Source organism: Photinus pyralis, unplaced genomic scaffold (genome assembly GCF_008802855.1).
Source record: "Photinus pyralis isolate 1611_PpyrPB1 unplaced genomic scaffold, Ppyr1.3 Ppyr1.4_LG6, whole genome shotgun sequence".
Lineage (NCBI taxonomy): Eukaryota > Metazoa > Arthropoda > Insecta > Coleoptera > Lampyridae > Photinus > Photinus pyralis.
Window position 1 is genome coordinate 9,819,525 of NW_022170663.1, and position 14,045 is coordinate 9,833,569.

At 36.2% G+C, this 14,045-nt stretch overlaps 1 protein-coding gene across 2 annotated transcripts in view; it reads left to right on the forward strand.

Annotated features, from left to right (window-relative positions):
* The first annotated feature begins 680 nt into the window (after positions 1-680).
* Positions 681-14,045, forward strand: part of LOC116173989 (protein kinase C, brain isozyme) — a 55,168-nt gene continuing 41,803 nt past the window's right edge. For both annotated transcript variants that reach the window (XM_031491754.1, XM_031491753.1), the window contains exon 1: positions 681-751. The gene's annotated coding sequence lies outside the window, so the exon portion shown is untranslated. The remainder of the gene's footprint in view (positions 752-14,045) is intronic.

A 14,045-nucleotide genomic window follows, 5' to 3' on the forward strand; every position in this document is an offset into this window, starting at 1 on the left:
TACTTATATAGCAAGCTAAATCTTTTTATAATGTTCTCCGAGTGATCCCGAACGCTTCTCAATGTTCTGGAACAAGCACGTCATATTTCCCGAAAAGAATGCGCCACATCCGCCTTAGTTTCTTATCGCCGATTACTAATCTTTCGGGTCCATCGAGATTTCTAGAATATTCGCTACAGTATTACCGGTAGTGGCCAATAGAAAATGTGTGAGATGTTTTTAGTTTTGTACTATGCTGTAACAGTCTCATCACTTCAATTAGTTTCCCTAAACTTAAAATTTTAAGGGATTGATGGAATTTCTCTGCGCACTTGGATATTATAACGCGAAACTGAACACTTGGAAAATTCAATAGTTCCGATAAACCTTTGCATAATAAAACACGGAATAATTGACAGTTATACAGACATTTGAAAAGGGGTTGTTTTGTGATAGGACAACAGTTAAATAACGCTTCCAACTCAGCGTGAAACTTTGACGTTCAAATCCCAATCACAAACATGCGCCGTTTCCCCCATTCAAGTGTATTGAACTTGTGCATTTTGCAACTAATTTATGCAATCCTAAAATAAATGAATAAAAAGAGACCTTTGCATAAGTTAAATTTTTATTACCGTTGGAAAATATGTAGATGAGGGTTTAATAATCTACCTATAATGAATATGTATTGTTATTCTAGATGACTGAATTCTTTAAATAATACTATGTTTTGTTTTCAGGGGATTCGGTAAACAAGGGTTCCAGTGCCAAGGTACGTAAATATGCAGTTTTTCTTACTTTACCTTAAAGTAACGGTTCGCATTTGATACCCGCTACAGACGATATTGCGTAAATATTAAATTTGAATGGCATTTAATTTTCATAAAATTGTCATTCAGTTTCGGTACTTTCATTCGTAAACTTACAGTGTCGAATTTTAATGGAAAACGTTGCTTAATTAAACAAGAATTGTAATATCAAGAGAACGACAGCAAAAAAACAGCCAGAGAATCTTCATTCATACGGATTTTCTCAGAATTCTTTGTTCAAATCACTCGTTTTACAACTCGGAAATTAACGTGTTGCTAGAATTTATGAAAATAGCAGTTTCCACTAGTAATATTATTATTGAAACCAACGCTTCGGAACAAAGTATCGTCCCACGCACCCCTGTGGGTGATAGCATCAAATGAGCTTTCAAAAGGAAAATTAAATCGCGAGGTTGCAACGCAATGCTGGGGGTGATATTTATTTATGAAAATCTAAATTGAATTTTTTGGATTCCTTATACGAGATGTGACACTAAACGCCAGTTTTTGTCTTAGTTTCGACAGTTAATTTCCATGGAAACAAAATGTATACACATCGATAAGTTTAACCGAGACCGTTCCTTAATCAACCTATATTATACTAAAGTCAAAATGGCCGTTGTGCAGAGTTTATTATTAGGAGCTTCAGTGGATTTTCCTGGCAGAAAACCCAAAGTGTTACATATTCTAAACCCTATTAGTCCAGGTTATTAAATATTTTTTTACAAAAAAAATTAGTTACCGATTCAAACCGGGTTTTTCATGCTGGTGAATTGATTAGAAATTGAGGAAAAATAATTAAAACAGCTGAATTTTTCCGCGAGTGAAATCACGAGGGTTGAAAGGGGTGGAAACTGGTATTTTGCAATTTGTGGCAAAAATATTAATTTTAGGCGAAAATGTTCAATATAACAGTTATATAGAACATTTTCGCCTAAAATTAATATTGACTAGCTATAAAACAGGCAGGAAGAAGAGTCAGTGAACCTTGAACAAGAGGTGGTTTTTTCAGAAATCGTCAGATCTCGGAAGCGGTTCAACTTTACGGGCCCAAAAAAATTGTCTCCTTTTTTATCACAAAACACTCCAAATTTCAAACCACTACGACTTTTTTTCGTAAAAATAAGAATAAAAATAAAAAAAAGGTTTTTCCGGTTTTTCTAGGAAAATTGGAGGTTATGTGTAAATAGCGCAGATACAAGAGTTGTTCATTTTTTTAAATTCTATATAACTGTTATATTGAACATTTTCGTCTAAAACTAATAGTTTTGCCACAATTTGCAAAACACCACTTTTCACCCCTTTCAAGCCTCGGGATTTCACCACGCAAAAATTCAGCTGTTTTAATTATTTTTTCCCAATTTCTAATCATTTCACCTGCCCGAAAAACCCAGTTTCGCCCGGTAACTAATTTTTCTTGAAAATAAATTATTTCAGAGCTATTTAGCCTGGACTATACCTATTAATTTAGTATATTTCAAGATGTTGTCCCGTCGTTTAAATTAATGATCGACAACATTGAATACTTGTGTTTCTGTTGCAAATAACAACAACACTTCTCGTATTTTATTTAAAAAAAAGTACATATGTCACATTATTAACATGACAGCATAATACTTGCGCCTTCTCTCTAATTAAAATTAGAATATCAAAAAACCATAGAATCATTAACAATATTAACATTCACTGACATGCCTCCCACCTTGAAAGCGGACAGTTTAAAAAAATTACAAAATAAAAAAAGGACTTAGTTAAGCACATCATTTAAATCAGTAGGTAAAATTGCGCCCCCTTCCCTTTGTTGCAGAATTCTCACGATTTTTTTACAATGTTAAAATTCGTATCCTAAACTAATGAAAATTAAATACGTAGTCTTTAATTGAAGTAATTGACATTATTTATTTAAGGTGCCAGGGGGTCGCCAGAATTTTTCAACTTGCAAAGGGGTCGCGTGTTCAAAAAGGTAGAAAAACGCTGGTCTAATTCAACCTCGTCTGTCGATAATTAGATCAACGTTGTATTTCTTCAAATTAACTTTTGACTATATGCAATGCTTCTGATCTATCTTTTATTTGAATTACATCGGCTTGCTGAATGTTGTTTAATTCCCGCACAGCTTCCAGATAATTTAATAATTTAAATAAAGCCTCGTTTTTTAATTAGGTCGTTCCTTTTTTGCAAAATTAGAAATAAAGAAAGACAAAAACGGAAACTCACAACACTCACGTTTACTATAATCAGCAAATAGCAATTTTTCGTAGCGGATAGCAATGGAACACTTCAACACTTCTTGTATTTTGATAAAAAAGTACATATGTCAAATTATTAACATGACAGCATAATACTTGCGCCTTTTCTCTAATTAAAATTAGATATCAAAAAACCATAGAAACATTAACAATATAATATTGGTCCATAGGCTGTTAATTTCAATATTGCATGAAATATACAGCTTCCTCAGAACATTTTTCAACTTCAATATCCATACTGTCAATTTATTATGAGGATGTCACATCTATAATTGTATGTAAATAGAAAAACCTATAATTTATCCCCTTCGTGCCGCTAAAGCGGAACGGATTCTTCGACATAGAATTTAAACATTGGAAAAATATGTCGCGCATCTCGCCCTTCTGAGTTTCAAATTGACTGAGCGCGTTGATGATCGGTACCTAACTCGATTCCTGATCGAATTATATCTCATCGTATCGCGGGACTTTCATGACTAATGATGTTTTGTCACCGAACCCTATTACTTTCAGTAAATCCAATTGACGGCTTCAATTTAAAGAGAGGACCGCGGATAGATTAACTATTAACTGTGATCGCTCAATTCAAAACGCAATCTAACCGGTTACTTACAGCTCATCGTGCCTCTCCTCCGACGTCTCCATCGGCGACGTTGACCCACAAATTAGTTTTAAAAAGTAAAAGTCCAATTTGGAGGTGGCAACCGTATGATATAATAAACGTTGCTTGTTGAATTTGACCTTAATTCGTAGAATGTGGTATGATGAGAAATTTGCTTATTCTAAAATGTCAATAGTTGAGGTTACGTAAAGCAATGGGTTAAATCACTTTTATCTTCCTTATCCCAGTTCCTGCGAACACGTATGACTATTATCGTTAAACAATTTTTATTTAAACTATTATCATTTCTCTTTTATTTACTTGAACATAATTTATTTAAATTTAGTGCATATAGTGTCGGTTGGGGCACTAGTCCGTATATTGTGTCAGTATTTATTCCGGACTGTTCATTTTTTTACGAAAACCTTTGTTTAATTACAAGCGATAAAAACCCACGAGACATTCATCAAAGTATCGAACTTCCGTTTCCTGTTTCAAGCGACACAATGGAGCATATCTGAAATAATATGCAACGACTTTGACATTGTCCTCGGCTTAAACCTTTACCGTAAAGTTATCATTTCCTCGTTTCTCGTTAAAATCCTCTCCGGATAAACTCCCTCACCTGCAGGTTCACCCATGTATTGTGATCTCCGGAGACAGTCTCGCGCCAGCAGAAGATGTGTTTCGCTGTCGAAGCAGAGGCGACATGTGTTATCCTCATTCCTCAGCTACCCCGATTTTGTTGATATGATATCCCAGGAGGCAGTGTCCAGTGACCAGGTCCATGTATGACTTTAGTTCACTTAGCAACGAGCTGGTTTTAGTTTCCTGGAAACTGATTCGTTGCTTGAATGATCTTAGTCCAGGGGCAGATTCCCATAGACGTTTCCCCTCTTTTCTGAGCTGGCTTTTTGACTCGTCCACCTAGACTTTCACGGTTACGCCTGACTATTTCTTCCAGTTTTATATGGCATTCCATGAGCAGCTTGTAGGTCAAGGAGAAGACTGCTAGAGCATCGAGAAGTACATATTTGTCCGAGCAGATGTAAATGCGCGCACCCAGTAGGCCTGTCGCCCCAATTGCCTCTGCGCACCTGGTTATAGTTATAACCTCGGTTTGAAATACTGTAGGAGTCGGTCCTAAGGTCATTGAGAGCGCCTGTCGTGCTTATTCCCACCTCTTCCTTCGACTTGGAGCCATCAGTGTACCAACATAAGGATCTTTGCTCGAATTCTGGACTGTTCTTACCTTCGACAGCTTATTAAGGCGGTGCTAGCTCTGGTAACCGCCTTGGTAATGTGAGGCGTCCAAGTTAGCTTCTTGTCCATCCTGACTCCTAAGTATTTGCATTATGCAGTGTACTGTAGCTCCTGCATGACCAATCGTAGCTTCCGAAAACTGTTTGTATTTGCACTTGATTAAACAGAAAACTAACCATTTACACATAAAAGAAAATATTCAACAACAATCAGTCAAATCAACTGAAAGAAAGGATGGCACTTAGGGCCAAATAAAACACCACGTAACAAGGGATCCATTAAACAAATTAAATTTAAAGAAAGTTTGTACTGATCTTTATCATCCGGTCATAATTGCGTTTTTCAACAAACAGACTCACTAACACATAAAACAAGCATTAAGCTGATGATGCTTCTAAACTTCACTTTTTGACTACACTTGGATCTCGATTTAGATGACAATGACTTCGTTGTACTCGTAGTTACAATTATATTATTGGCCCTTTGATGGTGGAAAAACTTTCTTTAATGGGTACTGGGAAACTACAACTTCGTAAACTTCACTTCTTTAATTCGACTTACAACATTCACTTTTATCACGACATCTTAAATCTCTTAATATTCGTAGCACTCTTATCTTTTTTTTATAATAAGAATTTTACGATTATAAAAACTGACTATCTCTCCAACTAGCAAGACGCATTGTCTACGCTTAAATAACAGCAAAAATTCCGGTCACGAAAACAATAAGCGGCTACGTTTCAACGCCCACCAAAACAAACAAAAGTAACAATTGACGTCCTCCACCAAAAGAGTCACGATTAACCACCGTCTTCTCTATTTAAAACAATCCCTCTTTCTTTTCAACTTCCGCATCCACATCCTTAGCAAATTAATGCGCCGTTCAATGATAAACTACACCGGTGTTTTCTTATCTTGAAAGTAATTAGCTTTCGCCGCGATAACAAAGCTTCTTATCCGCGACCCGAGACAAACTTCTACGAAATTATTTCCAGATGTTTAAATCTGGTCTTTTAACACGTAATAAAGTGAAAAATAAATACAATACAAAAGGTTATTATTTAAACAAAATTCACAACTAATAATTCTGGTACAAAGCAAAATTGACCTCGAATTCAACTAATGTGATCAAATTTTAAGTCAAATCTCAAATTACAACCAATTTTTTTGAAAAAGAATTGAAATGAACATTTAGGGTGTCCCATCGATATTGCAGGTCTCGAAGGGTTTAGGGTAGGCCGAGGGGTAGGCGTAGTTTACAGTTTTACACAACAATATAAACATAACATTATATATAGTGTTGTGTAAACTACGTCATGCAGAAGTTTTCTTTGGCATCAGCACCTATAATAGCGATGGGCCACCATGTATGATGTGAACGTTAATTTTTTCTCTGGAGTAAATATAGTCTCTTATTTAGATTAAACATGTGTATTTGCAGTCAGTGTTGATTTATTTTTATAACATGTTGATGTTTGATTTTGTTTAAATAATTGCTTTGTTTGTTTTTATTTGTAAATGTAAATTTAAATTACGTGTTAAAAAGTTAGAGTCATTTGGAAAATGGCATTTTGATTTGTAAAAGTTTATCTCCGGCCATTGCGATAAGAGTTTATTATCGCTGTGCTAAAAGAACAGAAGTATTCAGTTATTCAAAAGACGCGCAGTATTTTCCACAAAGGCGGGAAGTGGTAGAAGGAGAGAACGTTTTAAATAAGCGAAGCAGGTGGGAAACGAAGTATTTTTTTGGTGGGCGCAGTTTTAGTGAATGACAGTCCGCCGTAATGGAGTTTATTTTTGAAGGACAGTCAGTCTTTGTGATTAGAAGGGTTTGTTATAGAAGAAAGTTAGTTTGTGTTTAAAGACTCGTCGTTTTTTTGAATGTTACAATTTGAGTGAGCGACGAAGAAATATTCTAAATTTGTGTCTATCGTGCGTTTCTATCAAATCTTCAAGTACCCGTTAAACCATAAAAAAACCCTATGTACAATTACAATCACATTAAAGCCAGGTTGTGTAAATCAAGAAAAAGTGAAGAGTTGAAGTTTCAGAAGCATCTTCAATTAGGTTTGGTGTTCTTTGTGTGTCATTTAAAGGGCATCGCAGTTGACCGGATATTAAGTATTATTAATGTAATTAGATTTTTTTTTAATTTGACTTGTTTCAATTGAACGTATGTGTGTGATTTTTGTCATCTGGCTCTAAGTGCCTATTTTTATTTCAGCTTTATTGATTAATTTATGTTCATATGTAATCGATTAGTTTTAGTCCAGTCAAATTAGCGCAATTTTGGACAAATAAAAACATTAATCGGTAAAGATCTGAATTTTGGTATACACATTTCATTTTCAAAAAGGTAAGCGAAAATGATTAAAATTGTTGGAGCCACGGAATGATTTCTGAAGCTGGAGAACGCCGTTCTCTGCATATAACGTACCTGCTAGTGAAAGATATTTAAACCGGCATCGTTATCAGACCTGCAGAAAATACGCATACAAGGGTCAGCCGAATCTAACCACTGTTACCCCCTACGGCTGCAGCGGCGCAGCAACACACGTTTCGTATTAATCAGCAAGTCCAGAAATTCCGTGGATGTGAAAAATCTCCCGAACTGTGGAGTTGAAGTCCACGATCTCGACCCTGTTCGGTCACTGAAGGCTTCCAGTCCACACTCAGTGCTTAACTGCTCACATTGAAGATGAAAGTTCTATTGAGAGAGAGAGAGAGAGAGTTTTATGAGAAACCTTTAAAAGTGTCTCATACCAAGCTTGAGTGCGACGACTTCGCATATATAAGAAATACTGGAAGAATTTTCAATAAATTTAATGATTTGTAAAAAGTTGTAAAAAAATATCTGCGCGACTGTTTCGAGAGTTCAGGACACTTGATTCCCTATTCGATATCCGATTATAGCTAAAGTATAACCTTCCTTCTTTACCAAAAATCGACTACACCAAAATTTCTCGGGAAAACACTTTTTCTTATTAATTTTGGGGCGTAGAATCCAAAACAATTGGTACTTTTTCGATTAGACTTCTCAATCAAAAGTTATACCTAGACAAGAAACCAATTTCGGAAGAAAATTCAAAGGGCTGTAACTTTTGAACTAGTAGCCCAATCTTCGAACTGTTTGAAATTATGGATTCTACAGGGTACATTCTATAAGAAAATTTTTTTCCCCGGTCGATCTGAGACAATTTTTTTTCGGGGCTCAAAAAAAGGCAGTGTATAACCTTCCTTTTTTACCAAAAATTGACTACACCAAAATTTCTCGGGAAAACACTTTTTCTTATTAATTTTGGTGCGTAGAATCCAAAACAATTCGTACTTTTTCGATTAGACTTCTCAATCAAAAGTTATGGACTAGAAACCAATTGCGAAAGAAAATTCAAAGGGCTGTAACTTTTGATCTAGTAGCCCAACTTTGGAACTGCTTGAAATTCTGGATTCTACAGGCCACATTCTATAAGAAAATTTTTTTTCCCGGTCGATCTGAGACAATTTTATTTTTTCGGGGCTCAAAAAAAGGCAGTGTATAACCTTCCTTTTTACCAAAAATCGACTACACCAAAATTTCTCGGGAAAACACTTTTTCTTATTAATTTTGGAGCGTAGAATCCAAAACAATTCGTACTTTTTCGTTTAGACTTCTCAATCAAAAGTTATAGACTAGAAACCAATTTCGACAGAAAATTCAAAGGGCTTTAACTGTTGAACTAGTAGCCCAATCTTCGAACTGTTTGAAATTATGGATTCTACAGGGCACATTCTATAAGAAAATTTTTTTTCCCGGTCGATCTGAGACAATTTTTTTTTCGGGGCTCAAAAAAAGGCAGTGTATAACCTTCCTTTTTTACCAAAAATGACTACAACAAAATTTCTCGGGAAAACACTTTTTCTTATTAATTTTGGGGCGTAGAATTCAAAAAAAGTTCGTACTTTTTCGATTAGACTACTCATAAGCCCAAATTACAACGTAGATAAGAATTCTCATATCAAATTTTTCTATTCGTAACCAGGAGTGTCAGGTGTTAATTAAAAATTTGTGAAGGCTGCTGAGTTTCTCAAAAACATAAAATTAAAGCCTTTATCGAGATTTTTCGTAATAACGGATCTCAAATGAGATAAGTTGACCTCGGTCCAAAAGCTTGGATCGTTTTCGAGTGGAATTATAAAATCCCCATCCAAACTTGCAGAATTTTGTTAGTTACACTTTTACCTTACAAGAAGTGCTTCTGACCCAAGTTGGCCAAGTTTATAAAATTTGTCGTTCAAATCAGGGATTGCCAGTTGGAAATGGGAATGTGGGATGCGATGTTCTCTCCATGTACTACCGAAAAGTTTTGAGCGTTTGTAATGTCCCCCGTGTTTGGCTATATCCTATATACGCCTTCACGTTCGCTTCCTTATATAAAGACTAGATCGATCAGTGTTTTATGGACGCGGTATTGTCGGCATGTTAAAAACAATAAAGTTAACCATTACATTTCACAATCTACGTAAATGGTAGAAATTCTCATTACGGATATCTTGATCTCTAAATTACATCGCATTGGTATTTTATAAATCTTGTTATTGCTCCTTGCGCGAGTCTTTATCGCCAATATTCCGCGTTTACTATATAGAAATGTTCACGTTTTATTGCTAAGGAAAACAATTATTTGGAACGTTTCAAGTCGTTGGACCGAGAGTAATCTACCTTTGATCGCGTTTATTATACGAGGAGAAGATGTCACAAACGTCTTTATGAATTTGTCCTGCTAGACTTGCTTCGGAATCCCTTAATCGAGTTAGTAGGCTTTAATGTGATAATTACAACCGACTGCGACTAACACGGTAATGTTTGCCGACATATTTAGGGGTGAATTATGGATTAAATTTGTTTAATTACACTTAACGTCTCTGTCGTCGTTCATAATTTTACACATAATATGGCGGGGATGTAGGTTTTCAGTAGTCAACATTTCTGATGAAACCAGTACAGTATTTTTTGCGCTGATTATTAATATCTTCATCAATAGATATGGATAAGGGTACGTTTAAATCGGGACCGGCCGGTACATTTCCACAATAGAAACTTGAGAAAACATATTTCATACTAGACCATAACACAGGAGGAGTTGACTATTTCAGTGGAGTCAACTACCCAAGGCCTAGTGGAAAGAAAGCTTAGTTCGAAATGGATAATTGAGCTTGTTCCGTCATAATCACTCGAACGACAAGTGTTTCCAAGCTATTGTTCCTTGCGAAGGGAACCAAATTGGCCGCTTTTTTCTGCATGCCTGTTTGATCTTTAAATGGGGAGAACAATTTTATAGGTGTTTCGTATCCCGCGCTAACCATCATTATTTAATTCCACACTCCGCTTCATTGCTGAATCCTTGCTGTTTAAAAGGACTCACACCAATAGCCTGTTTGACTGTTGTCGAGTATCCTGAAACACGAGAAATACGCCGTGCTAGGAGAATATTGCCGATAAAACAGTAGAAAGAGTAAATTACATTCGTCGGAATGCGAACGGATTTCTGTGAAACTTTGTAAATCCCTAACGGAAGAAGTTCGAAATGGTTACATGTCTCGAGTCACTTCCATTATGGATTACATAAATGCATGGATGCAGACGGGAAATCGAGCCAACCACGAACCTAAGGATAACATTCGTATAATTTTCTGCGTCAATCCAATCATTAAATTTCGCCAGCAGTAGTTTCACGTGAATCCAAATTTCTAATTCTAGAGCTTTCCCCGATAAAGGTCGCTCTGTTAGGCAGTAAAGGAGAGGCCGTAATGCTGACCAATGAACAAGAAAATGAAAAATCCATACTTACGCGTATGTGTGCAAATTAGCCGGTCTATAACAAAGATCTACCATGGAAGCGGAATATTGACGCCATGTTTTTAGTACATTAACAGATTTAGTTTTTACGACTATCGTGCGAATATATCATAACGTTTTTTTTTCAGTACTTTTTACTTGCAACTTTACAAGACGAAATCAGGACGGAAATCAACAATGGAAAATATTAGCTGGCGAGCCTCCCTCTCCATTAGTCCATTGCACATGAAAGTTTACCGATTGCCATTATCTGCAATTGCTTTTCATGCGAGTTGAGATATCTCGCTTAAAACAATTTGGTTATTCACGATCATACAGTGCTTCATATAGCGCATAATAAAGACAAAGAACATTGATATTACTTCGCGAGCATCTAAAATAGGAAAAAAACTTATTGAAATCACCAATCAAATGAATTGGAAACACAACCGTGATGCCTTGGGCCTCCTAGTGCAGTGGACTGAAAAGCAATATTGCGATAGTTCAGGTCGTTACAAAGAAGGCGAATTACGACGCTTGCAATTCTCTTCACTTGATTGATTGAAGGATTTTCGTCCATCCTCTCGGTTGACAGTCGATTTGGGACTGAGGCATTCTGAGATTTGCTCTCTTGCGCTTGTTTTTTCTATGTTCAAACCATTGTCATCGTTTTCTTTGTCTTTGTTCTTAGTTGAATTGATGAATGCGGTGGTATTTCTTATTGTTTAATTAATTCTTTGTCATTAGACTCGGCTCGATCTTTGCAATAATGGCATTAAATTATAATTTCTCTTAAAAGTGGACGTTCTCATTGCGTATGATTTTAAAATCTGAATCTGTAACGAAGTAAGTGATGAATATAACGCTCGCCAGGAAAGATTGCCGGTCACAGTACACCTTGTGTCGATCTACAATAAGTTTTTCTTAAGATGCGAGCGACTTCCGGAATAGGATTGTGCCAATGTTAAACGAAAAGTCTTTTTGTTCAACATTGACACGATACTATCCCGGAAGTCGCTCACATCTTGAGAAAAACAGATTGTAGACCGGGATCAAGTGTTCTGTGACTGGCAATCTTTCCTGGCGAGAAGTTTATGTGAAACAAGTGTATAATCAAGTCTTTAAAGTACGCGCAACGTTGCAATTATACACGCGTTTCGTATAGTATTTTCTTTTGTACCTGCAATATAATTTAAGAATAAGGGAAATAAAATGAAATCATGTTGTCCCTGATTGCCATGGAAACGTCACTTAATGTTTGCTTAAAATCGCCGCGTTTTTTGAAAATAAAATGACTTCGGTTGAAGAAAATAATACACCGTCCATTTAGTGGCTTGTTGCAGAAGCAAAAAGAGTTGGTACCTGAAAAATCCAAATGCAAAAGCCTATTACAATGAATATGGATGAATAGGAAAATCTTTCAAACAAAGCCTTAAATGCATCGCACATATGAAGGAAATGTCAAAGGTATTTAAATCTTTCGCCCTTTGGTACATTCATTCAAAACTTCAATCAATACTGTGATTCAAAACTGGAACAGATTTGACAGCATACCTACTCTAAACCACGTGCGTTTGTGAAAGCTGCCAACAAGGAATACGGAGACAAAGACATCTTTTGCATTTGCAGAACGCGATCTGGGAAGATTTGTTATTTCAATTCTATAGTTTCATATGTCATATTTGAAGTAACCTTTAAAGCTCGGCGTTCTTTAATGGCCGTTTTAAACAGCGATTCTGGTGCAGGTATAATATATAAAAAAAATCCCAAGCATCTGAGAATGCTAACAGAACCGTATCCCTTTAGTTTTGGCTTTCCCTCGTAGCGTTAGTTCACTGTGGTTGAGGATTCAGGAAAATTCTTTTATTGTTAACAGTTATTATGGACTTGTTCCTGACATGACGAGTCGATAGTGGTGCTTAGGTACATTCTCATCCAATTCTAGATACGAATTACACAACAAATCCAAATGATCATCGCTACACTGAAACGAATCATAAAAATTATTATCCCAAGACATTGCCACTGCACAAATGGGACTAGTACTTCGAGGTGATGGAAGTCTCACCGAATTTTTAGAAAACGTGAAGGAGTTAGTAACATGGTTACAGCAAATCGCAATTGTACCAAACCTGGCCATCATGCCAGATAATGTGGGGAACCAAAGAAGATACACTGTTTTAGGTGTGGTAATCCTCGAGAAACATTAAACCTATAAAAAATGCGCGGGAAACGAACATCCGAGGAATTGAAACGTCGACTCTTTCCTCGCATACTCAAAAACTCGATAAGACATTTTAAAACCCAGCGTATACTTCAAGATCGCCTACAAAAACACCAACACAGCTTCATTCCCAAGGAGACAATCGTCCATATTTAAAAGTTACGCTATTAGGCAAAACATTTTTAGGATTACTGGATAGCGGTGCGGTTGCACAATTCTAGGACATGCAGGATGGGAATACGTACAGCACCTCAATTTGAAAATTGAAGATACTACACCAAGTCAATGCAAAATGGCCAATGGAAAAGTCAATCACTTAATTCGATTTCACTAGCCATTGCCCTACAAGTTAAAACAAAACTGGTACACCGAGTATTCCATAAACTTTAAACCTTAATATTGGGAATGGATTTTTGGAGAGAAATGGAAATAATTCCGGATCTTAATAAACAAGTATGGGAATTAGTGTAATGTGATCGAGCCTTCTAGTAGTAGTGGATGGTCAGCTCCAATATTAATGGTACCAAAGAAAGATGGCACGTTTAGATTCTGCGTCGACTATAGGAAATTAAATAAAGCTACAAAGCCTGACGTCTATCCGATTCCTTACATCTCTGCAATGCTAGACCAGTTAAAAGGGTCACTTTTTGAGATCCATTCTGCATACTGGCAAGTGCCAATAAAAGATACTGCTCAACAACTGACCGCCTTCACAATACCTGGAAGAAGACTATTTCACTTTAAAAGAATGCCCTTTGAGTTAACAAACGCGCCTGCGGCATTTCAAAGGATAATTGATAAAGTTAAACTATCAGGATGATCTATCAATCAAAACAAATGTCATTTCTTCAGAACTCAATTAAAATACCTTGGATATGCGGTAAATAAAGTTCAGTACATTCTAGAGATTCCTGTACCAAAAATAGTAAAAGACATGCGTACCTTCTGGGCAAGATTATTGGAAAAAATTAGCTCCTAAACATGTAGGAGCTGTCTTAGAAGAAAACCACGATTCTCACATTTTAACTACTGGTATTGTTAACGAAAACTTCTTTTTCTTCGTGGCTGCACCGTCTTATTTATTTCCTCCTCGTTGTTACTACAA